Source organism: Haliotis rubra, unplaced genomic scaffold, assembly GCF_003918875.1.
Source record: "Haliotis rubra isolate DU_JTF1 unplaced genomic scaffold, ASM391887v1 Scf3, whole genome shotgun sequence".
Taxonomy (NCBI): Eukaryota; Metazoa; Mollusca; class Gastropoda; order Lepetellida; family Haliotidae; genus Haliotis; species Haliotis rubra.
The window spans coordinates 6,723,439-6,739,815 of NW_025766968.1; the positions used below are offsets into that span (position 1 = coordinate 6,723,439).

The following is a 16,377-nucleotide window of genomic DNA, read 5'->3' on the forward strand; positions in this document are numbered from 1 at the left end:
CTACAACGTCTGGTAGATGTATGTAACACGTAGTCTATTGTCGACACCAGAAGATCTATGTAACACGTAGTCTATTGTCTACAATGTCTGGTAGATATATGTAACACGTAGTCTATTGTCTACACCAGTAGATGTATGTAACATGTAGTCTATTGTCTACACCAGTAGATACATGTAACACGTAGTCTATTGTCTACACCAGTAGATGTATGTAACACATATTCTATTGTCTACAGTCTATTGTCTACACCAGTAGACATAGGTAACATGTAGTCTGTTGTCTGGAATGTCTGGTAGATATATGTAACACGTAGTCTATTGTCTTCACCAGTAGATGTATGTAACATGTAGTCTATTGTCTTCACCAGTAGATGTATGTAACACGTAGTCTATTGTCTACACCAGTAGATATATGTAACACGTAGTCTATTGTCGACACCAGAAGATATATACAACACGTAGTCTATTGTCTATACCAGTAGATATATGTAACACGTAGTCTATTGTCTATACCAGTAGATATATGTAACACGTAGTCTATTGTCGACACCAGAAGATATCTATACCAGAATATATATAACACGTAGTCTATTGTCTATACCAGAAGATCTAAGTAACACGTAGTCTATTGTCTACAATGTCTGGTACATATATGTAACACGTAGTCTATTGTCTACACCAGTAGATGCATGTAACATGTAGTCTGTTGTCTACAATGTCTGGTAGATATATATACGTTGCTTGTTACGCCTATATATGCAGGCAGAATAGGGTATGTTATCTACACCAGATGATATTGCCAACACAAGTAAACATCAATACTGTACATCCTGTTCTGTGAATCTTCAGAAGCATGTACAGCAAATAGGCACACCTTGTATACCGTCCTACTTAATTAGATCTGAATATTCATCCTGGATTACGAGTTTTTAATGAACAGTGTGTGTTAATGTAGTTATTAGATCCAGGTTTATACAGGTCACAGTTACTGAAGGTCTTTTCGTCCAGAGATAACATGTCACAGCGACTTTAGCTTCACAATCGAATACCTGCTGATTTGGACAGAAGATGACAAGTCAAAATGGCGTCTTTTACAAACACGGCGAGCGAAAACTATAGTCGACAATCATGCGGACTTTTAACGAGCAAGTAGTGGCGATATTGAGATACCAGGTATCTGGATCTCTAGTATGACCTTGCAATGCTGCTTGATACTGAAATTTCTTGTCGGGGTATACTAAAGTCGTATTCCGTCATGTCGCTTGTTTAGAGAGTAACATGAGAGCATAGTGGAATTAAGAATTGAATTTGTGAGTTAATTTTGTAGGCCTGTTCTTAAAATATTGTAATGTAGAAATATACGCTTCAAGATCTCGAGTGGAGGTATAGACACTATCAGTGTATTGCTGGGGCGACGTTAACTTCGCCGTCCATAACGTCGCAGATGACGTTCCTACACACCTGTCTATGGGTGAGTGAGTATGGTTTTACGCCGCTTTTCGCAATATTCCATCAATATCACGGCGGGGGACACCAGAAATGAGCTTCACACATTGTACCTATTTGGGAAATCGAACCTGGATCTCCATTAGGCTACCCCGCCGCCCCTGCTTATGAGGAGCCCATGTGAGACTGGTACCCAACGTGTGCCCGTAATTCCGTACGCCATTGTGATGACCTCAGGTCGAGCTACTTTCCTGATTGAATGTTAGTCGTGTTTTGTTCGAAATCACGTCAGTGTCGAAATTTGACGGTCTTAGAGTGCTAATACATAATCTCAGATTCAACCTAGTTTTGATAACCACCTTCGCCTTGACAATACACAGATATGACGGAAACATTTGTGTGGATGGTCACACTAGGTATGAGCGAGACTAACGCTTAGTCTCTGAATATATATAATAACAAACCCATTTCAATTGAAAAGGAACCCAGGGAGACCAGGGATTCAGAACCTGAGGAAATCTAGACTTGCTTCGTTTAAGGCTTTAGCATTGCAGGGAGGGCAAGGCTGTAGGGAAAATAATATGGTTCAGGGACTGTGAGACAGACTAGGTATGAGCAGTAAGCTCTAAGCCGGATGCCCTCACAAATAACCGTTGTGTTATGTATTAATGCGCCACTATGATCACGAGAATGGACAATATATGTGGATTCGATGCCAACACGGTTTAGGGTGTGTAAGAAACAAATTACGGTACTCGTGCTTGTCGAATACCATGTATCTTACAACTAGTTGTTTCGAAACGCATCTAGTCGCTTTCGTTCGTGAGATACGTTCTGGATCACAACTCGTTGTGATATAAAAACATCACTGTTTGATAAATCTACAATGTTATTACACATTGTGTAATAACATTGCGTGCTGCCGGAACTATTTACACTCGGTCACATGACCAGTTGTGCGGGCGTAATGCACTCGTTGAATTCTTAGGAGTGAGTGAGTTTAGTTTTACGCTGCACTCAGCAATATTCCAGCTCTATGGCGTCGGTCTGTAAATAATCGAGTCTGGACCAGACAATCCAGTGATCAACAGCATGAGCATCGATCTGCGCAACTGGGAACCGATGACATATGTCAACCAAGTCAGCGAGCCTGACCACCCGATCCCGTTAGTCGCCTCTTACGACAAGCATGGGTTACTGAAGATTAATATTCTAAATGGATATGTTGATTGAAGTCATTTGGTCCCTTTTTCATACCCTTGTTTATATTTAAAAAATCAAATTAAGTAGACTAATGATGACAATCATAATGAAATGTATTCACACACGTGACCCCTGTTATCACGGCGTAATGCACTCATTCTGTAAGTTGAATTCTGAGATGTTATTTTGCTAATGTTGGGTGAGTAATAAATAAAACACTAAACACTGTCCTGTGTAATACCATACATATGGAACTCGTGAATGGTATAATTTGTATCCAACTCATTTCCACTCGTTAGATACCACACCATTCACTCGTTTCATAAATATGGTATTACACGGGACACCGTTTAGTATTCTATATGTATCTGACAGACGCTCGTGTAGTGATCTCTATATCTTGAATTATTTACGATAATGATATGACGTCACATCGCTATTGGCCACTTTGCAAAGTGAAACTAATCTCACTACCTCGTACACGTATGTCCCAATGGGTAAAATATAGTGGATATTAGGCTAGTTGTTACATATCTAATTCATCGAATGACCTTCCAATGATGATATGTCCATGCATGGCATTTGGGCAGACTAAGTGAAAGTAGTAAGTCATAGCATGATAATTATCCAGTGTGAGAACAATGAATTTTGAACATTGAAATTTTTGCATGAAGCCTATAACAGTGGGTTCAAATCTTCACCCATTTTGTTCTGGTGAGGTAAGGGGGTCATCAACTTTGTACACATGTAGTAGGGGGGTGGTCACTGATTTTGTACATGACATGCAGAGTGGTGGATGTGGTGTCTTCACATTGTACATGCTATTCTCTCTGTCTGTCTGTCTCTCTCTCTCTCTCTCTCTCTCTCTCTCTCTCTCTCTCTCTCTCTCTCTCTCACACACACACACACACACACACACACCTAGCCATAACTTAGTGGCGGCAAACGGTATTAGATGTCAGATTTGGGATGTCATCGTCTCCCATTTATGCAGATCGATACTCATGAAGTAAATCACTGGATTGTCTGGCCCAGGCCTGATTATGTGGTTATATAGCTGGAATACTGCCGTGTGTGGCGTTAAATAGAAAACAAACTTTCGCATCTCATAGTGTAATAAGGATTATGCAAACAGACATGCCGCACCAACCATCCTGTATTACCCTTTCCTACTGTGTTCAAAACAAAGCAAGTATTTGTTTTCATGTTTTCAACGCCACTCATTCGTGTTCTACGTGTTAATATCCCGGCATGTGATTTAGTGTCGTCGTAACCCGATCACATGCCATGATAATGTTACTCCCGAACCCATTATCAATTTTTCAACAGCTAGGCCATGCACGACCTCAGTTGTTGCAGAGCAATATAATGCTATAGGCAATAGTTACCACGGGATGCAAGGAGCAGCATGTGAATGGCCCACCTCTACACAACGCACCTGTGAGTTATATATTTACCTTCATATATATAAATTATTGTCAGTTTTTCTCGGCATTCTGATCCTCTTAAACTGTTTAGTGTGGAATGTTTGCAGTGTGTACCAATGCACCGTGCCGTTGCAGCCGTTGCTTTGATGAGAGAGAGATAGAGAGAGAGAGATAGCGAGAGATAGGGAGATAGATAGAGAGAGAGAGAGACACACAGAGAGATAGAGAATCACACATAGATAGAGAGAGAGACATAGAAATAGAGAGACAGACAGAGAGAGAGACATAGAGAGAGAAAGAGAGAGATAGAGAGAGAGAGACACACAGAGAGACAGAGACATAGAGAGAGAGATAGAGACAGACACAGAGAGGGATAGAGAGAGATATAGAGAGTGAGACAGACATAGAGAGATAGAAAGAGGAAGAGAAACACACAGACAGAGAGAAAGAGAGAGAGACATAGAAAGAGAGAGAGAGAGAGAGAGACACACACACACAGAGAGATAGAGAGATAGAGAGAGAGAGATAGAGACAGAGACACAGAGAGGGATAGAGAGAGATATATAGAGTGAGACAGACATAGCGAGATAGAAAGAGAGAGAGAAACACACAGAAAGAGAGAGAGAAGAGAGAGAGAGAAACACACACACAGACAGAGAGATAGAGAGAGAGACACACACAGAGAGAGAGAGAGAGAGAGGGGTGTGTGTGTCAGATGCTCTAATAACGTGTTATATATGTAAGGCCCCATGCTTGTCAAGATAAACTCCGTCGATCTGCTTTGTTTTGGGCATCTAAACTATAAATTCTATTATACCCACTATAAACATTATCCATTTAAAAAGTTAGTTGTCATTTAATATTTTCTTACTCGTTAGTGGATTTTAATAAGAAAGTACGATAATAATATATATATACACATATTAACAAATAAATTATGTTCTCTCAGATAAAGAAATATTTCAGCATTTTTTTTCTTGTCAAAAGTACTTATTTTATTAATATATTAAATATCAAATATATATTTCTGCTTATAAATTAGTTATGTCGCCTTGGATACAGACAACACTGGATAGCCGCAGTCATACAGTATGACACACAGGTCACGGGTCATACCAGGTTGCAAAACACATGCACACAAAGGAGACATTACCAGGGATGGTGTGTCCATAAACCTGGCCCCCGAAACCTGGAACCGATAACACACTGACAAAAAAGCCAGTTTTGTACACCCTAGCAAAACATGTGTGTTGGCATATCTCTCCAATAACGCTTGTTTGTGGGTGGACTGACGCTTATAGTGTCTGAACATGTATAGTTTTGATTGAAACAAAGAGTTTATTTAAATTTGAAAAGGAGCCCCAGTGAGATGGGAGATTCAGAACCTGAGGAAATCTAGACTTGCTTCATTTAGGGCTTTAGTATAGCAAAAAGGGCTAACGGAAAGGTTAAATAATGCGGCCCTGGGACTGTGAAGAAATGGAGCCGGCAGTCAGTGAGTGTTGGTATGTAACGTTACATAGCTGGAATATTTGTTGACTGAAACTAGTTGTATCAACACACATACCTATATTTAAAGGCATAATTCCTGTGGGCATATATGATGATGATAATGAGTATTTATAAAGCGCTGTATCCATCCACAAGGTGCATGCTCAAAGCACATAAATTGAGAGAAAAGACACAAGTAATGAAATAATATTATGAAATGATAGCCTGAAATAAGGCCTATGAATAATAGGAGAAAATGTCTATGAATGAAAGTCCAAGAATAATTATCAGGGTGAAATAAAGTCTATGAATAATATACATTTATCATAAAGGAGATTTCGTTATGATTATGATGACATGTTTACTATGCAGAAGACCCGTGAAGATCCGGGTTAGAATTAGCCTTCAGTAACCCATGCTTGTCGTAAGAGGCGACTAACGGGATCGGGTGGTCAGGCTCGCTGACTTGGTTGCCACATGTCATCGGTTCCCAACTGCGCAGATCGATGCTCATGCTGTTGATCACTGGATTGTCTGGTCCAGACTCGAATATTTACGGACCGCTGCCATATAAGCTGGAATATTGCTGAGTGCGGGGTTAATCAACGACCCAACCAATCATACTGTCAACTCTCTATATAAACTTTCCCTGCTCGCTATCACATTGGGTGAAGTGAGTGAGTGAGGTAGTTTAGTTTTACGCCGCTTTTAGCAATATTCCAGCAATATCACGGCGGGAAAATAAAAATGGGCTTCACACATTGTACCCAGATATGGAATCGAACCCGGGTCTTCGGCGTAACGAGCGCGGGCTTTAACAACTCGGCTACCCCACACCTCCCACATGGGGAGAAAGCGTTGTATTGATTTTAGGATATCGAGGCAGGTTATAGCTCTCTATGATAGTTTTTGTTCCAATGCCTCCCGGATCGTCAACAGCGTATGAGGGTTGGGCCTCGAAGCAAAATATGAAATGTGCAAAATGTAATACTTTTACTCAGGATTTATATCACCATTTGATCTTAAACTGTGAGCTGGCTTCAACATAACTGATAATCTTGATGTTGAAATGTATGTCAAAATCGAGATGCTTGAAGACATGAAATGTGAGCATTCTTTCCTGGAGGAGATAACAGTGATATTAATACCTTTTACTTTTATAGGATTCATTCATCGATATCATCATAATCATCATCATCTTGAATTTATAATTCTCACTGTTTGAAGCTTGTACAATGTATATATAAGCGGGACACTGCTCCCACCTTTGTGACGTGGTAGTGGTGGTGAAATTGGGATTAACGTCGTGCTTGAGAATATTTCGCTCATATGACGACGTGCATGCGTGTGTATGTGTATGTGCGGCTGCTTGTACTAGCCCAGACTTAAGCTGGTTTTATAGTGCTAGCCCACTGAGATACCATGCCGCAGTGAATCATGAATACCCCACTCAGACACATTATACTGACTCCGAGCCGACCAGTCCTTGTTGTACCCATTAATGCCGAGCGCCGGGCAGGGACCAACAAGTACCATATTTTAACGTCTTTTGGTATGACGCGGCGGACGCTCTAACCACTACACCACGGAGGAGGTCTTTGTTACGTGTCATTGATGAATGTGTTTGTACCGGAGTGACCCTGGCGCCATGTTATTTGGTTGTTAATGTCTGCAATATCTATGAAAATCGGTTTCACACATGGGGCCTTGGCTCTGAGGAGCCCTAGTCTGAGACCGCATTGTTCCTTATCACTGATATAGGGGAATACTGGGCCAAACGTGGTACAGACAAATGCTCGATTAGGTAAGTGAGTGAGTGAGTGAATTTAGTTTTACACCGCTTTTAGCAATATTCCAGCAATATCACGGCGAGGGACACCAGAAATGGGCTCCGTGATTGGAGTAGAAATGAAATAATAATAATAATCATCATTATGAGAAATGTATATAGATCATATTGTTTCCCGATTAGAGTTTGATTAAATCAAGGTTTTAATTAACCATAAGACGGGTGTTTCTTGTGTGGTGTATCAAGCTAAAACAGTCTTCTTGTCGACCTTTGATTCAGTGCACTCACGCAAAACCTTCAATAGTCCAGAAAACGTATTTCCTTTTAAAAAAATATCTCCTGGATAACTTCACCTCAATGCATCGTTAAGATGAAATATATTTGCTTTTTTTTTCTCTAGATCTGTATTCAAGTAATATGTCAGTTGTGAATTTGTCAAACACAGCAAATCATGAAACACCCATATTAACATCCAGTCAGCCATCCCTGGGTCGTGTCGACAATCACATCCACGTGACCCTTATCAACAGGGCAACGTCATTATTGCCTCGTCCGTATTACGTTGTTTTATTACTATATATAAAATACGTTTACATCTGTCAGTCTGTTACTCTGACTGCTCCTGTGTGTAGATATTCAACGCCAGTGCTAAGGAATACCCAGTCCTGAGTCTCTTAGAAACAGATTCCATTTGGTGTAAAGGGTGAAATAGCCGTGATAGATGCGCCTGACTGCTGGCTTGTAATAGACCTGGACTCATTTCTTGGAGTAACCGACCCACCGAAGAAGTTTGGACCCAATGATCTCATTCTGTTTACCTCCCCATCGGTACCTACATGTATTATGGTGAGTGAGTGTGTGAGTGAGTATGGTTTTACACTGCCAATATCGCAGCAACATCACAGTCGGGGACAAAAAATATGGGCTACACACATGTGGGGAATCAAACCCGGGACTCCGAACCCTTTAATCTTTGATCACTTTATTCAGAATTGAAGGCCATGTGGCCAAGAGTACAATAGGTAATACAACATTTTCAAGGTGTGTAGAGTTGAAATATAATTCATAATACAATTATTTTAACGTAGGTTTTGCTTCAGGAATATACATATTCCTTTGAGAACAGTGACACTGTGTATCTTCATAAGGGCTCGGAATTTGACAATTGAAGGTGGGCTGTAGAAATAGGCTGGAATATATTGGGATCTGCATCGTTTATAAAATGGGCATATTAGCAAGAAGTGATATTCGTCTTCAAGCACGTTTAAAGTACTTCAACCATTAGGCATTGTGATGAGTACATTTAGAATGTTCAAAGGTATTACTTGATCACTGGATTGTCTGGTCCAGACTACACTGGTTTACAAACAACATCATACAGCTGTAATAATGCTGAAACAAATATATACCCATGGTATAGTCACAATTGTACAATCCATTCTGCTTTTTGCAGAGATTTCTTATGGATGTGGAAGGGGTTTTGGCGCTTCTATAGTGAAACGTCGTACAATGAAGATCAGTATCCAGGCATTTGGTTTACAGATTACTGTATACACAAATAACAAATATTATTGCCATTTTACATGGATTAAAGAAAATAAATGTTTGGAAATGTTAAAAGGGATTGAATGTGAAACAGCGCTATGCTTTTAACAATCTCCAATAATTTAGTTCACATCATTTTCACAATTAAAGTATAGCCATTCGATTTTGCAGAGATTAAAGAAAATGAGACTAAAACCTGACGGGATAATTAAGGTTTTGAAAAATGAAAGTCCCCATAGTCTTCGTGCTCTTGGCATGAACTGTTGTCATCATTAAACGACACTTACGCTGTCTCACATAAATGTTTATTGTCATTCACAGACGCAGATTTATACATTGAGATACAATCCTTTTGAAATCAGTCATGAACAGTATGTAAAGGTGAGGATTGAACGGGCTAGCGTGAACTCCGGACAGGATATTCCTGAACATTCTTTAGGCGTGAACATCTCATTGTATTTGTTCATGTTTCTAAACAACACAATCCCGTGCAGATCTGGGTTAGAATTGATCTTCAGTAACTGACGCTTGTCGTAAGTGGGACTAAGGGGATCGGGTGGTCAGGCTCGCTGACTTGGTTGACACATGTCATCGTATGCCAATTGCGTAGATCGATGCTCATGCTGTTGATCACTGGATTGCCTGGTCCAGACTCGATTATTTACAGACCGCCGTCATGAGGCAGGGTATGGACAAAATCATCCGTTTTTGCCTACTATGTAGTTTAAATGCTATTAAAAATGAAATTCATTTTATTTTTGTTTGTCCTGTTTATCATGATATACGTCTTAAATATTTGCCTTACTTACACGTGGACAGAGAGACTCTTGTAAGAATGCTACAGTCCTCTGATGTCTTATTGTTAAAAAACCTGGCAAATTTTGTGAAAGACGCTGTCAGTCTACGATCATCATATCTTTAAAATTTAGGAAATGCAGCACCAATTGTAAATATTTGCATATAATATGTACGTGGGCCTGAGGCCTTATTACTGAAATAAAGAAATGAAAAGACCGCCGTCATATAGCTGGAATATTGCTGAGTGCGGCGTAAAACTAAACTCACTCACTCATATTATCTACGACTGACCTCCTTCACCCACCCCCAGTGCCCTGGCTATCTGACGCCTATCTACAAATCTAGATACCCGAGTTAACGCCAGTAAGCTTCGTGGCTGCTGACTTTAAACGCATGAGACCAGGCTGCCAGGTATAATGAAATCACATTTCAAGTGTACTTTTGTTTTACTTTCAGATTTCGAACACAATATTACTGAGTGTGTTTGTTTTTCACGTTTTTAACCTACAGTATTCCACACATGACACGACACCTTGAAGTGATGCAGGTGTCCCCTGGTATACTACTGTAATATTATCTCAATATCGTTTTCAACTTTTGTGAGTGAGTGAGTGAGTATGGTTTTACCTTTTGTAACATTATTACATATATACCAGGACGCCCATCGTCCTTACCCAAACCCGTGAAGAGGAATACGGCAGAGGAATGTTATAAAATTCACACCCGCGAAGGTCCGGGTTAGAATGAACCTTCAGTAACCCATGCTTGTAAGAGGGACTAACGGGATCGGATGGTCAGGCTCGCTGGCTTGGTTGACACATGTCATCGGTTACCAATTGCGCGGGTCGATGCTCATGCTGTTGATCATTGGATTGTCTGGCCCAAACTCGATTATTTACAGACCGCCGCCGTATAGCTGGAATATTGCTGAGTGCGGCGTAAAACTAAACTCACTCACTCACTCACACTGGTACAACTGGACTACTGTTGAAAGCTGTGTTAAACCCAACTCACTCACACAATTAACACCTGTTGTGATTCTGGATTCCAATAAGTCAACAGCAACCTAAGCTGCATTGTCGCTAATCACCTTTCGTTTCAGCAGATGACTCGGTGCACAATGCAGGTTTTCTTTGTTCTCTACAGGGACCACTTGCATAAAGCGATCTTAGCGCTGAGATGATTGTAACTCCCATAATCTAACATAGAGTTATGATAGTCATAGCGCTAAGATTGTTTTCTGCAAGTTGGCCCTGGGAAACAGATAAAGGTCGAGAAAAGTCTTGTAACGTAGAAATTAGGGACCATTCACAATTTAAGGCCGGGGGGAGGGTTGTGTTTGATGATTTTTATGGGGAAGCATGTACAATGTGTATGCCCCACCCCCTAAAATTGATGTACAAAGTAAGTGACCCCCTGCATGTGATGTACAAAATCAATGACCCCCATCCCTTCCCATAATTTCTAAGCATAATGTTTTAATAATATTTATGTACAAAATTACTGACCCCCGGTAGATGTCTACAAAATTGATGACCCCCTACCTCCCCAGAACAAAATTGGTGACCCCCTTAAAATCATATCACACACAGAGAGAGAGAGAGAGAGAGAGAGAGAGAGAGAGAGAGAGAGAGAGAGAGAGAGAGAGAGAGAGAGAGAGAGAGAGAGAGAGAGAGAGAGAGAGAGAGAGAGAGAGAGAGAGAGAGAGATAAATTATGAACGGACCCTTAACATCAAGGTAAGTACAGTCACTGGATTGAGCGCTATATAAAACGATAAAGTGCCCTGCAGTGTCAATATAGGCCCATACCTTGATGCTAGTTTTTGTGAAGTATGACCCAGATCAATAATTGTCTTCATTGCCTTTTCGCAGATTTCACAGTGTCGCGGGCAGCGTTCCATCAGAATGATATTGAGACGCTTCATCATCATCGCCTGCCTATCGATGGTTATCCTCGTCATCATGATCACTCAGCTGTCGACCTTCCGAACACACTCGCACATACAACACAAACTCGAATCGTCAACTTCTGTTCTGCAATCAAGTACTCCATCTGGGAAGTGGCCGCCGTTGAACTTTGATCCGAATAATTTCTATGGAGATAGGCGCTTGCTTCAATATAAGAGTCATTTTGTGCCGAGAGAAAAGAAAATAACTCCTTTGGACTTTAAATTCATGATTCCAGGCGCAACCGTCTGTTCCGGTGTAGAAGGGCCGACATTGCTTGTTATGGTGATGACCATTCCGGATAACGCCGCAGAGCGTCAAGCCATCCGTGACACGTGGGGGCGTATTGCATCCGGGCACTCGTGGCCGGGTGAAACCATTATGGAACGATGAAGGTCATCTTCCTCTTTGGAAACACAGGAAACAAAGAACATAATCAACTATTACGTAATGAATCCAGACAAAAGGGAGACATAGTACAGTGTGGTTTTCAAGAATCCTACGTTCATTTGACTTATAAAGTTTTGATGGGATACAAATGGGTTGAGAAGTTCTGCCCCCGCACTAAATTCATCATGAAGGTGGACGAGGACACATTTTTCAACGTGCCGTATGTTTTCAGTCTCTTCAAGAAACAGGAATGGAATAATACAATATATGGACCCTTTTTCCAAACAGACACAGTGTCTCGGGCGAAAAAATTCCGAGTGGAACCGGCAGCCTATGCTCCGCCACTTTACCCACCCCATGTTAAAGGCAACCTCTATTTTATGCCTTCGGAACTTGCCTTTAAGATTGCCAAGGTGGCGGAGTACATGCCTTATGTGAACATTGAAGATGCATATATTACCGGCGTCTTAGCCAAAATATTTGATGCCAGACATGTGGGTGTTGATGAATTCGTGTATAGAATACGGACACCGGCTAAAGCTTGTGATATTGCCTTTAAACGGAAAATGATTTCCCAACAAATAACACCGAGTATGTTCTACGTGATATGGGATCGTATCCTATACAAGGATTTGTGTACGAATGGGCCGTTCATATGAGGCAACTTATATACAAAAAATGGAAACAATACAAACTTGGTACCAACACCGAAAGTTATGAAATGTGGTATGAACACTGAATTAAGATTACTGGCGGACGTGAGTAAACATACCCATTTGTGATTTTGGAATTCGCGTCCTTCGGATCGTCCTAACCCTGACAAAGTTATACAGTTATATTTACTGGTCAGTCTTATTTCGGTATGTCAACGTACTGTGGGAAAGAAGATCGAAGTGATACAGATCTTAGGCGTTTACATTAACGGAACCTATGTATGACGATGCCAAACCAATGATCATGATCTAGGATTCGAACCTGTCCATATGATCCAGGCTCGTTCAATGGTTAGTCTTCGTTGTTTTCAGTTAAGAAAGCCCCGTGGTGCCACGTATGTAGCATAAACGATATTAGTTAATTTCAAGTTTAATTAACACTCGAAATATGCTTTTTTAAAAATATCTTTGTTTTTTCTCGTCACTTCGATTATATTTTGTTATTTTCGATGATTTTCTCCATCCAAAACACTCCAAATGCTATTTTTTAATCTTTTCTTCGATTTATTTCTCGTTACCTCCAGTTTCAATAAAAAACACGAATTTTCAAGTATTTTCTTATTGCCTCGAATATTTCTCGCTAAATTCAAGTTGTTGTTAATGTTGTTACAATCAGTCATAACGTTTGCCAGTCATATGTTTTGTTACACTGTATCCCCAGCGGTTTCATTAGTGTCCGTATCTTGGATCCATATGACGGGGCGATGAAAACGCATTTAGAAAAGGTAACCGTGTTTCATATAAAATCGTGTAAATATTATTTTACTGAAAATATCACAAACAGGAAACAGAGGCTCGCTTCCTGAATGATTGGTGGTCAATACCAGATGAGACCAACATATGATTTGATACAGAAGGCGCTACAGCGGCGTTGCAATTGAAGACAAATATGATACAAAACCGCGTAGAGAATGTCCCAAATGTCAACCAAATGTTATCCGAACAGAGCTAGCGTTACCGGCAGGTTCCGATCTCATCCCAGACACGTTCTATGGAAGGGAGGAACAGTCGGCGTTGGCGGCACAGCAATCTTATACTGCCTCAAAAAGTCCTGTACAAGCCTGCATATCCTGGGTGGGCAGTTTCGTGCTGCAACGTTGGTTACGTCCCTACATGCCTTACGACGACGATTAAGGGACATGTTCTCCCCTTGGTGCCTTGTACACCTGTAGAGCTTCTCCGGCCACCAGAGCTCTTCACATGGAACCTGAACTCATCTGTGAACGGCATACTGTCACAGCCCTTAACATCATATGCTGCCTTCATCAAGCTTGGGGCGCTTGACTTCCACGTGAAGGCGTAATTTGGCTGATCGCATCATCGTCTTGACCGGAAGTTGTGCCCCATCAACTTTAAAAGTCGAGAGATGTCTTATGGAATATATGTTGAAAGACACGTGTGTTTTTATTGAACTTCATATCATAGTTACTTTGTTTGCATTTGTATGTGTTAATCTCTTCTTAAGAAAAATACTGATTACTTAAATCATTCCAATTTCAAATGAAAGATGAATAAATAGAAACGACAAACTACTTTCCATAGTCGTAAGAAATCTCCGCTAACAGCAGGGTCGATTCCGACTTTATTATGGGCATATTTTTACGAATCAATGGCCGATAGTCAGGATACCAGTGATGGAAAGATCATTATGCATTTTCAGAATAGATATATATTTATTGTACTTCATATGAAGCACAGTTACGTTTTCTCTTGGTATTTATACTACCCAAAGTTTGCTAAGAATACACTTTTGGTGATGTCAACAAATTATCCAACAAATAAAAATTGAAATATCCGGGAATTCGGCAATGCTCTTACTGAAGAGAGGAAAAATCGTCCCTTTGCAATCATCCAGACTGGGAGCATGAGACGGTGCCAGCCTGTGATCGGTGTCAGCCTATTACACTGGCGCTACTCAGGGGCTTTGTATTTGTCATATATGTTGCTTGTGTCACGTGACAACGGACCTCGGCTATTTCAACGGATGCACACAATTTGACGCATTAGCTTAGTTGATGTTTAGCAAACTCTGAGTAGTATATGACGATCAAAGTTCATCGCAACTCTGATAATTTTATCACAAGGCAATCTGGTACTGTGGTGGCATGCCTGAAATATTTTATGTCCGCATCTTTGAATGTTTGCAAACACTACTTTCTGTTTGCCCTATCAATTACCTTTGACAACACACTAATAGTATTTAGGAACGGGAATATTTGTCATTTATTTCAGCTTACAGTATATTTTTGACGTACATGAGTGATGTCTGTTTCCTAGATCATGGTTATGTTTATAAGCTATACAATATCAAAATATATTTATATATGTTTACTGATAAATATACTCGAGCTGGTCCTCTAAGCTATGTATACTTGGCACGGGACAGGCTGTTACGACGTAAATTTTAATAAAACGTAAATTGTAATACTTGCAGCAAATTGTAACACAGGCACTTCATAGCCCGCGTCGCCAAAATGTTGTAACGTTAAAGGGTTTGTGTATGTCTGTTGAAATGTGGATATGTAAATAATGTTTTCTAACAACATTAAGCATTGAGCTTCAAACAAAACACTCCTTCGTGAGATCCCAAAATGGCAATATTTTTTCGTTTCTTTTTGAGCTCACATTCAGCTTTTGCTAAATGGTTAAGTTTTCGAAGAGCCTTCCTATCATTTAACGTCATATTAACAGAATGTCATTCTTGATCCGCAAGACATCCAACAGAAGTAGCTTCAGAGGCGAAGTAAGCGTTCACTAGATGAAGCGGGCGTATAATACTGGCCGATCCAGGCGTGTAACGAGGGAGAGGGTTGTTCCCACTATATTCTGGTTGAGAGAGAGCTAAATTCAAACCAAACTCTGTCGTGGTTTATACTTGGACTCCATTTTAGGTCGTGTGCTCTGGAGGTGGTTGAATATGTATGTACGCAGAATGCCAATGTCCAATATTTTATGTCACTTCGTGTAATCGCAGGCATGCATTGAGTATGAGTTGTTGGTTGTTCTGGTGATGAAGGAGTCGTCAGTCACATTTAAACGGGGGATTGTCCAAAGCGCGTATTGTCCATAGTGTGGGGTTGAAATTTTTTTAGCAATGCAGAAATACAATGCCCATTTGTAGAAACTTGAAGTTCAGTTTGAATTAGTGTTGATTGTCCAATTTTAATCAATTCTTCATCCATCCCACCAACTAATCCATTCCCCTTCATTCATCCCAACAACTACCGTTAATCCATCAGTAATCCATTCTTCCATCCATCCCATCATTGAACTAATACAGTTTCGTCATCCACCCCACCAACTAATCCATTCTTTATCCATCCCACCAACTAATCCATTAAGTCATCCACCCCACCAACTAATCCAGTCTTCATCCGTACCCACCCGCTAATCCATTTTTGATCACTGGATTGTCTGGCCCAGACTCGATCATTTACAGACCGCCGCCACCAATAGCTGGAATATTGCTGAGTGTGGCGTAAGACTCAACCCATTCTCGCTCACTTATAAATTCTGACAATTTCATTATGTGATAAACTTGGTTTACAACTCGATATAAACTTCAGTAGAGTAATTACAATGGTAGTACACATATCAGAGGAAGACAAGAATTAGAGTGGCTGTATA

The 16,377-nt window shown here is 40.4% G+C and overlaps 1 long non-coding RNA gene across 1 annotated transcript; it reads left to right on the top strand.

Moving 5' to 3' along the window:
- Nucleotides 1–12,692: 12,692 nt before the first annotated feature.
- On the top strand, nucleotides 12,693–16,109 carry LOC124282482. Its single transcript, XR_006900167.1, has 2 exons — nucleotides 12,693–15,976; nucleotides 16,031–16,109. It is a non-coding gene; the product is annotated as an uncharacterized LOC124282482 (long non-coding RNA).
- The last annotated feature ends 268 nt before the right edge of the window (nucleotides 16,110–16,377 follow it).